The sequence below is a fragment of the Arachis ipaensis genome, chromosome B6, assembly GCF_059453495.1.
Source record: "Arachis ipaensis isolate K30076 ecotype BB chromosome B6, ASM5945349v1, whole genome shotgun sequence".
In the NCBI taxonomy this organism is placed as follows: Eukaryota; Viridiplantae; Streptophyta; class Magnoliopsida; order Fabales; family Fabaceae; genus Arachis; species Arachis ipaensis.
The window spans coordinates 38,854,000-38,867,105 of record NC_142441.1 but is presented as its reverse complement, the minus strand read 5'-3'; the positions used below and the strand labels follow the sequence as shown (position 1 = coordinate 38,867,105).

General features: G+C 36.6%; 1 non-coding gene across 1 annotated transcript; it reads left to right on the top strand.

Annotated features, from left to right (window-relative positions):
* The first annotated feature begins 3,300 nt into the window (after positions 1-3,300).
* LOC148555209 (small nucleolar RNA R71) lies at positions 3,301-3,408 on the top strand. The gene has a single exon (XR_015887014.1). It is a non-coding gene; the product is annotated as a small nucleolar RNA R71 (small nucleolar RNA).
* The last annotated feature ends 9,698 nt before the right edge of the window (positions 3,409-13,106 follow it).

The following is a 13,106-nucleotide window of genomic DNA, read 5'->3' as shown; positions in this document are numbered from 1 at the left end:
TCCATGGTTGTAGAGGGAGATCCTTGAGTTTTAAACACAAGGGAGTCCTCATTCCATTGAAGGACTATTTCACCTCTGTCAACATCAATCACAGCTCTTGCTGTGGCCAGGAAAGGTCTTCCTAGGATGATGGATTCATCCTCTTCCTTTCCAGTATCCAGGACTATGAAATCAGCAGGGATGTAAAGACCTTCAACCTTTACTAACACGTCCTCTACTTGTCCATAAGCCTGTTTTCTTGAACTGTCTGCCATCTCTAATGAGATTTTAGCAGCTTGCACCCCATAGATTCCCAGTTTCTCTATTACAGAGAGGGGCATGAGGTTTATTCCTGAACCAAGGTCACATAGAGCCTTAAAGATCATGGTGCCTATGGTACAGGGTATTATGAACTTTCCAGGATCCTGTTTCTTCTGAGGCAATGTCAGTTGATCCAGATCACTTAGTTCATTGATGAACAAGGGAGGTTCAACTTCCCAAGTATCAATGCCAAATAATTTGGCAGTTTGCTCTTCAGTAACATCCTCATTATCTTCAGAAGAGGAATACTCATCAGAGCTCATGAAGGGCATAAGGATGTTCAATGGAATCTCTATGGTCTCTAGATGAGCCTCAGAGTCCTTTGGTTCCTCAGAGGGAAGCTCCTTATTGATCACTGGACGTCTCAGGAGGTCTTCCTCCTTGGGATTTGATGAGATATTTTGGAGGAAAAATAAATCTCGTCCAAAACACCACAAATCTAACCGGCAAGTGCACCGGGTCGCATCAAGTAATAAAAACTCACGGGAGTGAGGTCGATCCCACAGGGATTGAAGGATTGAGCAATTTTAGTTTAGTGGTTGATTTAGTCAAGCGAATCACGATTTGGTTGATGGTTTTGTGACTTGCAGAATTAAATTGCATTGAAGTAAAGAGAACAAGAAATAAATTGCTGAAACTTAAAGAACAAGAAATTAAATGACAGAAACTTAAAGTGCAAGAAATGTAAATTGCGGAATCTTAAAGTGCAAGGAATGTAAATTGCTTGAAATGTAAAGGGGATTGGGATGTGGATTTGCAGAAATTAAACAAGGAAAAATTAAATTGCATCAAACAGAAGAGTAAAAGGGAATTGGGATTGAATCGGAAATGAAGCAGAAAAGTAAATGAACATAAGAAGCAGTAAACAGGGAATTGAAATGGAAATTAGATCTCAGGACCCAGAGACTAGAAAACCAAGTCTAGATCTCAATGCCTTCCTAGATCCAACAAGAACAATTGCAAGGGAATTGTAAATTGCAAAGAAAAGAGATGAAGAACAATGAACCGGAAATGGAATTCAATTAACAGTAAAGAAACAGAGAGATCCAAGATTGATATTGAAACAGAATTTCTTCAATTCTCCAATCCAAGATCCAAGACAAATGTAAAATGAAATTGAAAGCAATGAAAACAAGAAATTAAAGTTCACTCAAGTTCAAAATCTCTCCGAAAACTATTATGAAAATTCTAAAAGGAAAGCTCCCCGAATAACTTGAATTCTCTCCTCTTTATACACTTTCTTCAAATGATCTTAAAGCCTTGAGTTGGGCCTTTGCTCTTGGTGGAATTGGGTTGAAAGAGGCCTTGGTTGATTGCTCTTGAAGTTTGAAGAAGAACCAAAGTGAACCAATTGAACCGGTTTTGAAGTTAGCCAAAGTTGGACCAAAAGTTTGAGCCAAAGTTAGGGGTCTAACTTTGGCTCCAACGTTTCATAGCAGCAAACATAATTTACTGGTATGGACGTTGGTGCCAACGTTAGGGGTCTAACTTTGACCCTAACGTTGGCAATGCTTTGTGTGCTAGTGGCGCCAACGTTAGCCTCCAAGTTAGGGGGCTAACGTTGGCGCAAACGTTGGCCCTTCTCCCTTTGTAATTCATGTGCCAACGTTAGCCTCCAAGTTAGGGGGCTAACGTTGGCGCAAACGTTGGTGCCCAGGGGAGATCTTCTCAAGTTCCAACGTTAGCCTCCAAGTTAGGGGGCTAACGTTGGGGCTAACGTTGGCCCTTCTCCCTTTGTCTTCATGTTCCAACGTTAGCCTCCAAGTTAGGGGGCTAACGTTGGCGCAAACGTTGGATGGCCAGGGAGGAAAATTCAAGTTCCAACGTTAGCCTCCAAGTTAGGGAGCTAACGTTGGGGCTAACTTCATGCTTCCTGGTTCAATTTCACTTATTCCATTGTCCTCTCTTCACTTCTAGCCATTCCTCTTTGCTTCAACCTTTCTCCAAGCTTTCTTCACCTATCATTAATCAACCAAACTCATCAAAGCTATGCTCAAAATCATGAGATCTTCATTCTTTCATAATATGCAATAAATATAGCATAAAACCTCATGAGATGGCATGAATTCATATATGGTTGGTTCAATCAAGGGAACCATGAAAATCTACTCAATTAGCTTGCTTGTAGCTCAAGAAAGTGCATAATTCTAATGAAAACAAAAGAAAAAGACTAGCTAAAATAGGCTAGGATGACTAGTCATCAGGATTCACGTCCTCCTCTCCCTCTTTGGGTTCGGCCATGGTGCTTATGTCAATGGCCTTGCACTCTCCTTTTGGATTCTCTTCTGCATTGCTTGGGAGAGTACTTGGAGGGATTTCAGTGATCCTTTTACTCAGCTGGCCCACTTGTGCTTCCAGATTTCTAATGGAAGATCTTGTTTCATTCATGAAACTTACAGTGGCCTTAGATAGATCAGAGACTAAGTTTGTTAAATTAGGAGTATTTTGTTCAGAGTTCTCTGTCTGTTGCTGAGTGGATGATGGAAAAGGTTTATTATTGTTAAACCTGTTTCTTCCACCATTATTAAAGCCTTGTTGAGGCTTTTGATCCTTCCATGAGAAATGTGGATGATTTCTCCATGATGAGTTATAGGTGTTTCCATAAGGTTCACCTAAGTAATTCACCTCTGCTATTGCAGGGTTCTCAGGATCATAAGCTTCTTCTTCATGAGAAGCCTCTTGAGTACTGTTGGATGCATCTTGCATTCCATTCAGACTCTGAGAGATCATATTGACTTGCTGAGTCAATATTTTATTCTGATCCAATATGGCATTCAGAGTATCAACTTCAAGAACTCCCTTCTTCATAGGCATCCCATTATTCACAGGATTCCTTTCAGAAGTGTACATGAACTGGTTATTAGCAACCATGTCAATGAGTTCTTGAGCTTCTGCAGGCATTTTCTTTAGGTGAATGGATCCACCTGCAGAAGTGTCCAATGACATCTTTGATAGCTCAGATAAACCATCATAGAATATATCCAGGTTGGTCCATTTTGAAAGCATGTCAGAAGGACACTTTTTGGTCAACTGTTTGTATCTTTCCCAAGCTTCATAGAGGGATTCACCTTCTTTCTGTTTGAAGGTTTGAACATCAGCTCTAAGCTTGCTCAGCTTTTGAGGAGGAAAGTACTTGACTAAGAAAGCCGTGACCAACTTATCTCAAGAGTTCAGGCTGTCTTTGGGTTGAGAATCCAACCATAATCTAGCTCTGTCTCTTACAGCAAAAGAGAAAAGCATGAGCCTGTAGACTTCAGGATTTACTCCATTAGTCTTAACAGTATCACATATCTGCAAGAATTCAGTTAAGAACTGAAAAGGATCTTCAGATGGAAGTCCATGAAACTTGCAGTTCTGCTGCATCAGAGAAACTAATTGAGGTTTCAGCTCAAAGTTGTTTACTCCAATGGCAGGAATGGAGATGCTTCTTCCATGTAAATTGGAATTAGGTGCAGTAAAGTCACCAAGCATCTTCCTTACATTATTATTATTTTCGGCTGCCATCTCCTCTTCCTGTTCGAAAATTTCTGAAAGGTTATCTCTGGATTGTTGTAATTTAGCTTCTCTTAATTTTCTCTTCAGAGTCCTTTCAGGTTCTGGATCTGCTTCAACAAGAATATTCTTGTCCTTGCTCCTACTCATATGACAAAGAAGGGGGCACAAAAAAATAATAATAATAGAGACCCTTTATACCACAGTATAGGGATCCCTTTGTGAGTGGAAGAAAAGAGGGAGACAAAGAATATGATGTAAAGAAAGAAACACAACTGTGAGGATGGCAGAGATGTGAGATGAGATGTTAATAAATAAATAAATAGAATAAGATGGGAGAGGGAGAATTTTTGAAAATAATTTTTGAAAAAGAGTTAGTGATTTTTGAAAATAGTTTTTGAAAAAGGTTAGTATTTTTTTTTTCGAAAATTAATATTAAAAATTAAAATAATTAATAAATTAAAAAGAAATTTTTGAAAAAGAGGGAAGATATTTTCGAAAATTAGAGAGAGAGAGTTAGTTAGGTAGTTTTGAAAAAGTTAAGAAACAAACAAAAAGTTAGTTAGTTAGTTGAAACAAATTTTGAAAAGGTGAGAAGTTAGGAAGTTAGAAAAGATATTTTTAAATCATATTTTTGAAAAGGATAAGATAAGAAGATATTTTTGAAAAGATATGATAGAAATTAGTTTTGAAAAAGATTTGATTTTTAAAATCTCAATTAATGACTTGATTCATAAGAAATCACAAGATATGATTCTAGAACTTAAAGTTTGAATCTTTCTTAACAAGCAAGTAACAAACTTCAAATTTTTGAATCAAAACATTAATTGATTATGTTATTTTCGAAAATTTGCTATAAAAATAAGAAAAAAATTTTTGAAACATATTTTTGGAATTTTCGAAAATAACTAAGAACTTTGAAAAAGATTTGATTTTTGAAAAAGATTTTGAAAAAGATAAGATTTTCAAATTGAAAATTTGATTTGACTCATAAGAAACAACTTGATTTTAAAACTTTTTGAAAAAGTCAATCCAAATTTTCGAATTTGATGAGAGAAAAAGGGAAAGATATTTTTTTGATTTTTGAAAAAAATTTTTTTGTGAGAGAGAAAAACACTAAAAAGATGCAATGCATAAAATTTTTAGATCAAAACAATGAATGCATGCAAGAATGCTATGAATGTCAAGATGAACACCAAGAACACTATGAAGATCATGATGAACATCAAGAACACAATTTTGAAAAATTTTTAATGCAAAGAAAACATGCAAGACACCAAACTTAGAATTCTTTAATGCTTAGACACTAAGAATTCAAGAATGCATATGAAAAACAAGAAAAGACACAACAAAAAATCATCAAGATCAAACAAGAAGACTTACCAAGAACAACTTGAATATCATGAAGAACACTATGAATGCATGAAATTTTCGAAAAATACAAGATGCATATGCAAGTGACACCAAACTTATAACAAGACTCAAGACTCAAACAAGAAACACAAAAATATTTTTGATTTTTATGATTTTCTAATTTTTTTGTATTTTTTTCGAAAATTCTTTGAAAAAGAAAAATAAGGATTCCAAAATTTTTAATATGAATTCCAGGAATCTTGCATTCTTAGTCTAAAGCTTCAGTCTAGGAATTAGACATGGCTCACTAGCCAGCCAAGCTTTCAATGAAAGCTCCAGTCCAAAACACTAGACATGGCCAATGGCCAGCCAAGCTTCAGCATGTAATTCAGACATGACACGCCTGACATACTCATTCCCAAAGGAATTAGACATGGCTTTACAGCCAGCCAGGCTTCAATATGCTTCATGAAACACTAGAATTCATTCTTAAAAATTTTGAATAAATTTTTTTTTTCGAAAACAGGTGAGAAAATTTTGAAATATTTTTGAAAAATTTTTGAAAATAAAATAAAAAGAAAATTACCTAATCTGAGCAACAAGATGAACCGTCAGTTGTCCAAACTCGAACAATCCCCGGCAACGGCGCCAAAAACTTGGTGCATGAAATTGTGATATCCAGGCTCGAACAATCCCTGGCAACGTGAGCAACTTGGTACGCGTAATCGTGATTACACTTTAATTATGTAAAATTCATGGCTCTTTCTTTCCCTGGCAATGGCGCCAAGAATATGGTGCCAATACCATGGTTCACAACTTCGATACAACTAACCAGCAAGTGCATTGGGTCGTCCAAGTAATACCTTACGTGAGTAAGGGTCGAATCCCACGGAGATTGTTGGTAGGAAGCAAACTATGGTCACCTTGTAAATCTCAGTCAGGCAGATATAAAGTGATAATGGTGTTTTCGAATATTATATAATAAAATAGGGATAGAGATACTTATGTAATTCATTGGTAGGAATTTCAGATAAGCGAATGGAGATGCTTTCGTTCCTCTGAACCTCTGCTTTCCTGCTATCTTCATCCAACCAGTCTTACTCCTTTCCATGGCTGGCTTTATGTGATACATCACCACTGTCAATGGCTACTTTCGGTCATCTCTCGGGAAAATGATCCAATGCCCTGTCACGGCACGGCTAATCGTCTGGAGGCATCACCCTTGTCAATGGCTTCATCTTATCCTCTCAGTGAATAATATGCTCACGCACCCTGTCACGGCACGGCTATTCATCTGTCGGTTCTCGATCATGCTGGAATAGGATTTACTATCCTTTTGCGTCTGTCACTAACGCCTTGCAATCGTGAGTTTGGAGCTCGTCACAGTCATTCATTCATTGAATCCTACTCGGAATACCACAGACAAGGTTTAGACCTTCTGGATTCTCTTGAATGCCGCCATCATTCTAGCTTACGCCACGAAGATTCTGGTTAAGAGATCTAAGAGATATTCATTCTAGCTTATTTCATGTAGAACGGAAGTGTTTGTCAGGCACGTGTTCATAGGGGAGAATGGTGATGAGCGTCACACATAATCATCACCTTCATCACGTTTTCGGGTGCGAATGGATATCTTAGAAGCGAATTAAGATGAATTGAATAGAAAACAGTAGTACTTTGCATTGATCTTTGAGGAACAGCAGAGCTCCACACCTTAATCTATGGAGTGTAGAAACTCTACCGTTGAAAATACATAAGTGATAGGTCCAGGCATGGCCGAGATGGCCAGCCCCCTAAAACGTGATCAATAGTCTCCTAAGATGAACAATGGATTAAAAACTGAGACCAAAGATGTCTAATACAATAGTAAGATGTCCTATTTATAATAAACTAGCTACTAGGGTTTACAGAAGTAAGTAATTGATGCATAAATCCACTTCCGGGGCCCACTTGGTGTGTGCTTGGGCCGAGCCTGAGTGTTGCACGTGTAGAGGTCCTTCTTGGAGTTGAACGCCAGCTTTTGTGCCAGTTTGGGCGCTCAACTCTGGTTTTGGCACCTTTTCTGGCGCTGGACGCCAGGTTTGGGTAGAAAGCTGGTGTTGAACGCCAGTTTACGTCGTCTATTCTTGGCCAAAGTATGAACTATTATATATTGCTGGAAAGCCCTGGATGTCTACTTTCCAACGCAATTGGAAGCGCGCCATTTCGAGTTCTGTAGCTCCAGAAAATCCACTTTGAGTGCAGGGAGGTCAGAATCCAACAGCATCAGCAGTCCTTCTTCAACCTCTGAATCTGATTTCTGCGCAAGTCCCTCAATTTCAGCCAGAAAATACCTGAAATCACAGAAAAACACACAAACTCATAGTAAAGTCCAGAAATGTGAATTTAGCATAAAAACTAATGAAAACATCCCTAAAAGTAACTGGATCCTACTAAAAATATACTAAAAACAATGTCAAAAAGCGTATAACTTATCCGCTCATCACTCTTCCACGCATACGCGTCATCGACGCGTACGCGTCGCCTAAACTTTTTTCAACTCCAGATTTTGAAAACTATCGAATTCATTGGAGGTAACGTGGGTTCACCAACGTTCCTTTCAACGTTGGCACCCAGAATTGCACTAATGTTGCCTGCCCCCTTTCTAACGTTTGAGGTAACGTTGGTGAGCCAATTGGAAAAATTTTTGACGACGCGTACGCGTCGATGATGCGTATGCGTGGAAGAGCAATTCACGCATACGCATGAGCTGCGCGTTGGAGGTAAGGTTGGTTCACCAACGTTCCCTGCAATGTTGGCACCCAGAATTGCACTAATGTTGCCTGCCCCCTTTCCAACGTTTGAGGTAACGTTGGTGAGCCAACTTTGGCCACCAACGTTACTTCTTCTGCTTTGCTTCTTCCTCTGATTTTTTCTCTTTTTTCTTGCTTCTTTCCTGCCTCTTTTTCTCCTATTATTCATCAAACAATTGCATCAAAGTTTGCTATAATCACAAGGTAATTGCATCATTCATAACATCAAGTAAAATTAGCATAAAACCTTATGAAAAAGCACATAAATACCCTTGTCTGATTGAACTAAGGAATGCATAAAATTCCAATCCAATTACTTACTTATGGTGTAAGAAAGTGCATGAAACCTAATGAAAACAAGTGAAAAAGGCTTGTGAAACTAGTATAAGATGACTTGTTATCAAGAGGGCTAGAGCAGTCTGTAAGTGGAAGAAAGAGGGATGTAAGTGGGTGGCCTATACAAGCAAGGATTGTGAGGAGACTTGCTGACAAATGAAGATATTTTACAGCGACCACACATGTCCTAGAAGAAGCAAAACAGAACTGCAAACAGGAAGTAGCTTGCTGGAAAATTATTTAAAAATCTTACGAAATACCCAAAACTAAAGCATAACGAGGGATCATCATATTTTAAGAGAAGATGTTACTTAAACCTCAACAAGTCATCACTGACTAGGGCCCTTACAGATGGAAGGAATGTGATGTATGGTGATGCAGCTGCGCAGCATCTAAGATTGAGGGATTATACAAAGACTTTGCTTAAGAGCAATCATGGGTCTACTATTAAGATTAGTGTTACTTCGTAACTCGATTCAGATCCAATTTTTAATAAAATATATGTTTGCCTTAATGGATGCAAAATGGGGTTCAATGTCAGGTATTGACCACAAATCAGCCTAGATGGAGCATTCTTGAAGACATATTTTGGGGGGCAAATTTTGGCTATTGTTGGCTAGGATGCCAACAAGCATTTTGCATCATTATTTGGGCCATAGTAATAGTGGAGAACAAAGAGAATTGGAGATGGTCTTCGGAACTTCTTGTTGATGATCTTGGTGACCATCATCAACATGGGTGGTGCATAATGTATGATATGCAAAAGGTAATAAAATGCATCTTACTGTAATTTACTCGAGCTTGCTGAAAGTCTTGCTTGATTTTATTAATTAACATTGAAGAGTTTATTTGAGTTCATTAATAATATTTGAGGGGTGATCATTTTGATGTACGATTATTAAATTTATATGTTCACACAGGGGCTGATACCAGCAGCAAAAAGGGTAATGCCAGGGGTCCACCATAGGTTCTATTGTCTGGCACCTATGGAGGAACTTCAATAAGCAATGGAAAGAGTTAGAGCTTAGGGGTTTTCTATGGGATTGTGCTAGAGAAACTACAAGACATAGATTTGAGCAAAAAATCTTTCCAGTGCGTGCGTACTCACAGCTATGATGCGTACACACAAGCCCTATTTTTTACCTAAAATCCTGTTTTTAACTATTTAACCTCCCTAACAAGCTTGTAAACTTCTGTAACACTTATTTAAGATCTCCTAGCTAGTATTTAGACTTTGAAATAAAGGAGAGTACAATAGGTGAATTAAAAAGGTTATTTTGTTATGAGATTAGAGCCGGTGACCTAGGTTTAGAAAATTTTGTGGATGGATTAACTTGTGTAGACATGGTGGGGTGTTATATTGATGATGATTGAGAAATGAATATAAATTGAGAAATGAATGAGGTTAAGCAATATTATATATGAATAGTTTATGAACTTGGAAGAACTTGAGAAATGAGGATGAATGTGATGAGTTGAAACAATGAAGGTTGATGAGAAATTAGAGAAGATTGAGGTTGATGAATTTGTTGAAGTACGAGTAGTAATCACTAAATGATGATTATGATATTCATTTATTGGTAAGTTGCTATGCACCTAATAAAGATAGTGGTTTAATCCAGCTTGTCGAGGTAGTGGCGCCGGCATAGGGGTTGTGACAGTCTCCCATCTATGTTCATATGTGAGGGCTAAGGTAGTATCCCGCTTGCATAACCATTCTTGCCATAAGAGTGAGCCAGGCATTATATCCCAAGGTTGAGAGTGAGCTGAGTACTATATCCCAAGGTTGCACATATTAGTGAGCCAAGCACTATATCCCAGGGTTGCGCATAAAAGTGAGCCAAGCATTATATCCCAGGGGTGCACACAGTGAGCCAGGCACTATATCCCAGGGATGTGGCAAAAAGGCGACATCCGAAAGGATGTGCTGGTTAGCAACTTTAAACCGACAAGTGATATCACAAGCCAAATTGGGTAGGCATTCATCATATGTATTTTTCACATGCTTGCTTTCTTTAATTACTTGAGTTATGCCTAATTGAATAATATGCCTAATTGCTAATTGATTTACTTGCTGTATATGTAAATTAATTGTGCTTTACTTGTTTGCATTTATTGTGTTGTGCTGGGATTAAGGAAGATTAGTAGGCGGTGGTGATGGGATCGCATGGAGGGTAGGTTGGCGAAGACTGTGGGATAGCGATGGCTATTGTTAGAATAAAAATCCTTAAGTTAGAAGTTCTAGGATTGACTTTGCCTTCTCGAAACCTTATATCTTATCTACTGATCATTGTTACCATACTGAGAACCCGGTTCTCATACCATATGTTGTTATTTTTCAGATGCAGGTCGCAACTGATGCGAATTTTTAAATACCCACAAACTAACTGGCAAGTGCACCGGGTCGTATCAAGTAATACCTCAGGTGAGTGAAGGTCAATCGCACGAGGATTGATGGACTGAGCAATAATGGTCGAATGACTCACTTAGTTAGGCAAGCAGAGAGTTGTGTTTCGATAGTTGTAAAGCATGGCAAAAAAAAGCGTGGCTATAGGCCTTTTTTCTTGTACTGCTATTAGATTTTTATAGCTAGACAACGTAAATGATTATACTTTTTTCCCTATTTTAATTATAATTCTTTGAATTCTTGTATACGGTCATAAAATTATTTTTCTAAAAAATTTAAATTAATAAAATAACACATGAATAATTTATTTTTAATTCATTTTTTATGTAAATTTTTTTTTTTTAGATTTTGCATAAGTTTACATAAATTTTTAAATTATAAAAATTTTGATATATCATATAAAAAATTTCATAAAAAATTTAAACAAATAAAAAAAATACATACATAGTTATATCTCAAATATATACTACTACGATATCACAAATCTAAAAAGATCAGATTCCTTCGTACGTATAAATGACTAAATGTAGATTCATGGTTGACTTGAATATTCTTTACTATCCACGCAAGAATAATTCTACTTAGCTCGTGACTGGTTTGTTGAGATTGAACTCTCTGGACTGATAAGCTTATTATATTATTAGCTTGGTAGGTTTATAATGAATGGTGATATAAAACGAATTTAATTAATAAATAAATACTAGATCCGATCACATGCATGTGGATCAGCTGGCTCTGTGCTATGCTATATTCTACTTTAGTTTAAATTAAATAATATAAAATTGTCCTATGACCAGCGTCGCTATTTTAAACCTAAATTATATTAATAATCAAACTGATGGAAATATTAAATGATCACATGTGAATAAAGACTTAAAGCGGTCATTGTTAACTTTTGGTTTCCTATGCTACAGCCTGGTGATCATGAATCATGATGTTCATATAGCCCATTCCACATCTTAATTTAAGATTTTCTCTTGTAAATTTCTTTATCTATCTGTCTTATGTAACTGTTCCAGGATATAATACTAATTTAATGGAAAATAACATAAACTTGTTAGGAAATGTGATGCATACTTTTGTACATAACCACTTTTTTTTTTTCGTTCATAAATGAAGTATCTATCATTCATAAGACAACTAATTTTTTGCTAGCATTAAACACTTCCATAGCTAGTTCGAAGTTTTAAAATTTCTTCATGTCTAAATTAAAGTGTGAATCTTTCAGAGTTAAGAGAGGATAAATTCCTTTCATCAACTACATCTCTAAAGTAGTATTTAGAAGAAAAATTGTGATTGAGAAACAAAAATTAAAAGACAAAATTTAAGAAAAAATGACTAATTAAATTTATGTATTGTGTTTAGTATAAAATATATAAGACTGAATTATATCTTAATATCTTATTTAATTTAAGATAAAAATAAAAACTTAAATAAATAAAACTAAAAAATCTCCTAATTAAAAATTTTCTAGTTCTTTTTCTTTTTCTCTATCTATATATATATATATATATATATATATATATATATTTCCCTTTCTTTCTTCAATGATAGCAAATAAGAAACAATGGTGGATTTCAACATTTAATCGTACAACTTTCAATTGATGATGAAAGAAGGTCACAAGTACCTCTTCGGTCTCAATGAAGTCGTCCTTAAGAACATCAACGCCTGCAAGTAGCTCTCAATCATAAGTTGCAAGCAGCTCTCCAGCCACAGTCATGTTCGTTCTGACCTGTGTTCCGTCACATCGCAACCATTCCTTGTTCGGTGATGGTTTAAGTGCTAAAAGACATCTTGGTAAGGATTGAGAGTTAAAGTTTCCTATCCAAGTTATCATTAACCAAAAACATGATAATTAAGAAGAGTTAATCCGACTTCGTCTGTAACACCCTACCACACAGAGCATTATGCTTAAGTCGTAAAACAGAGGTGGTGTGGTGTTACGACCTCTAAAATAAAATATATACATAATAATATTGAAAAGGATACAGTATATGAGGAGCCTTGAAAAGCGGATAAAGCAAAATCACAAAATAAAAAGCGCAATGCTCAGAAAACAAGATTACTTACGTGCAAAGAAAACTAAGGTTCGTAAGCATAACTAAATAGAAAGTAGGAATAGAGGGTCAAGAATACAAAACAACATGCTCCTAACTCAGCCTGCGAAGCTAAGGCAGGCCAAAGAATATTTACATACATATATACATAACCCGAAGTCTAAAATACATATAAACCCTAGTTCTCCTTAATCCTCTACGAGGTACAAAATAAAGCAAGCTGTTCGGAAAGTTAAGTATATAAGATTAAGCAAAACTATACACCAAAATAAAATCCCAGAAACCACTTCGCTGCAGAACTCCAGACGCCTAGCGAGGTACCTCTCGACCTGCATCTGAAAAAAAACAACATAGTATAGGATGAGA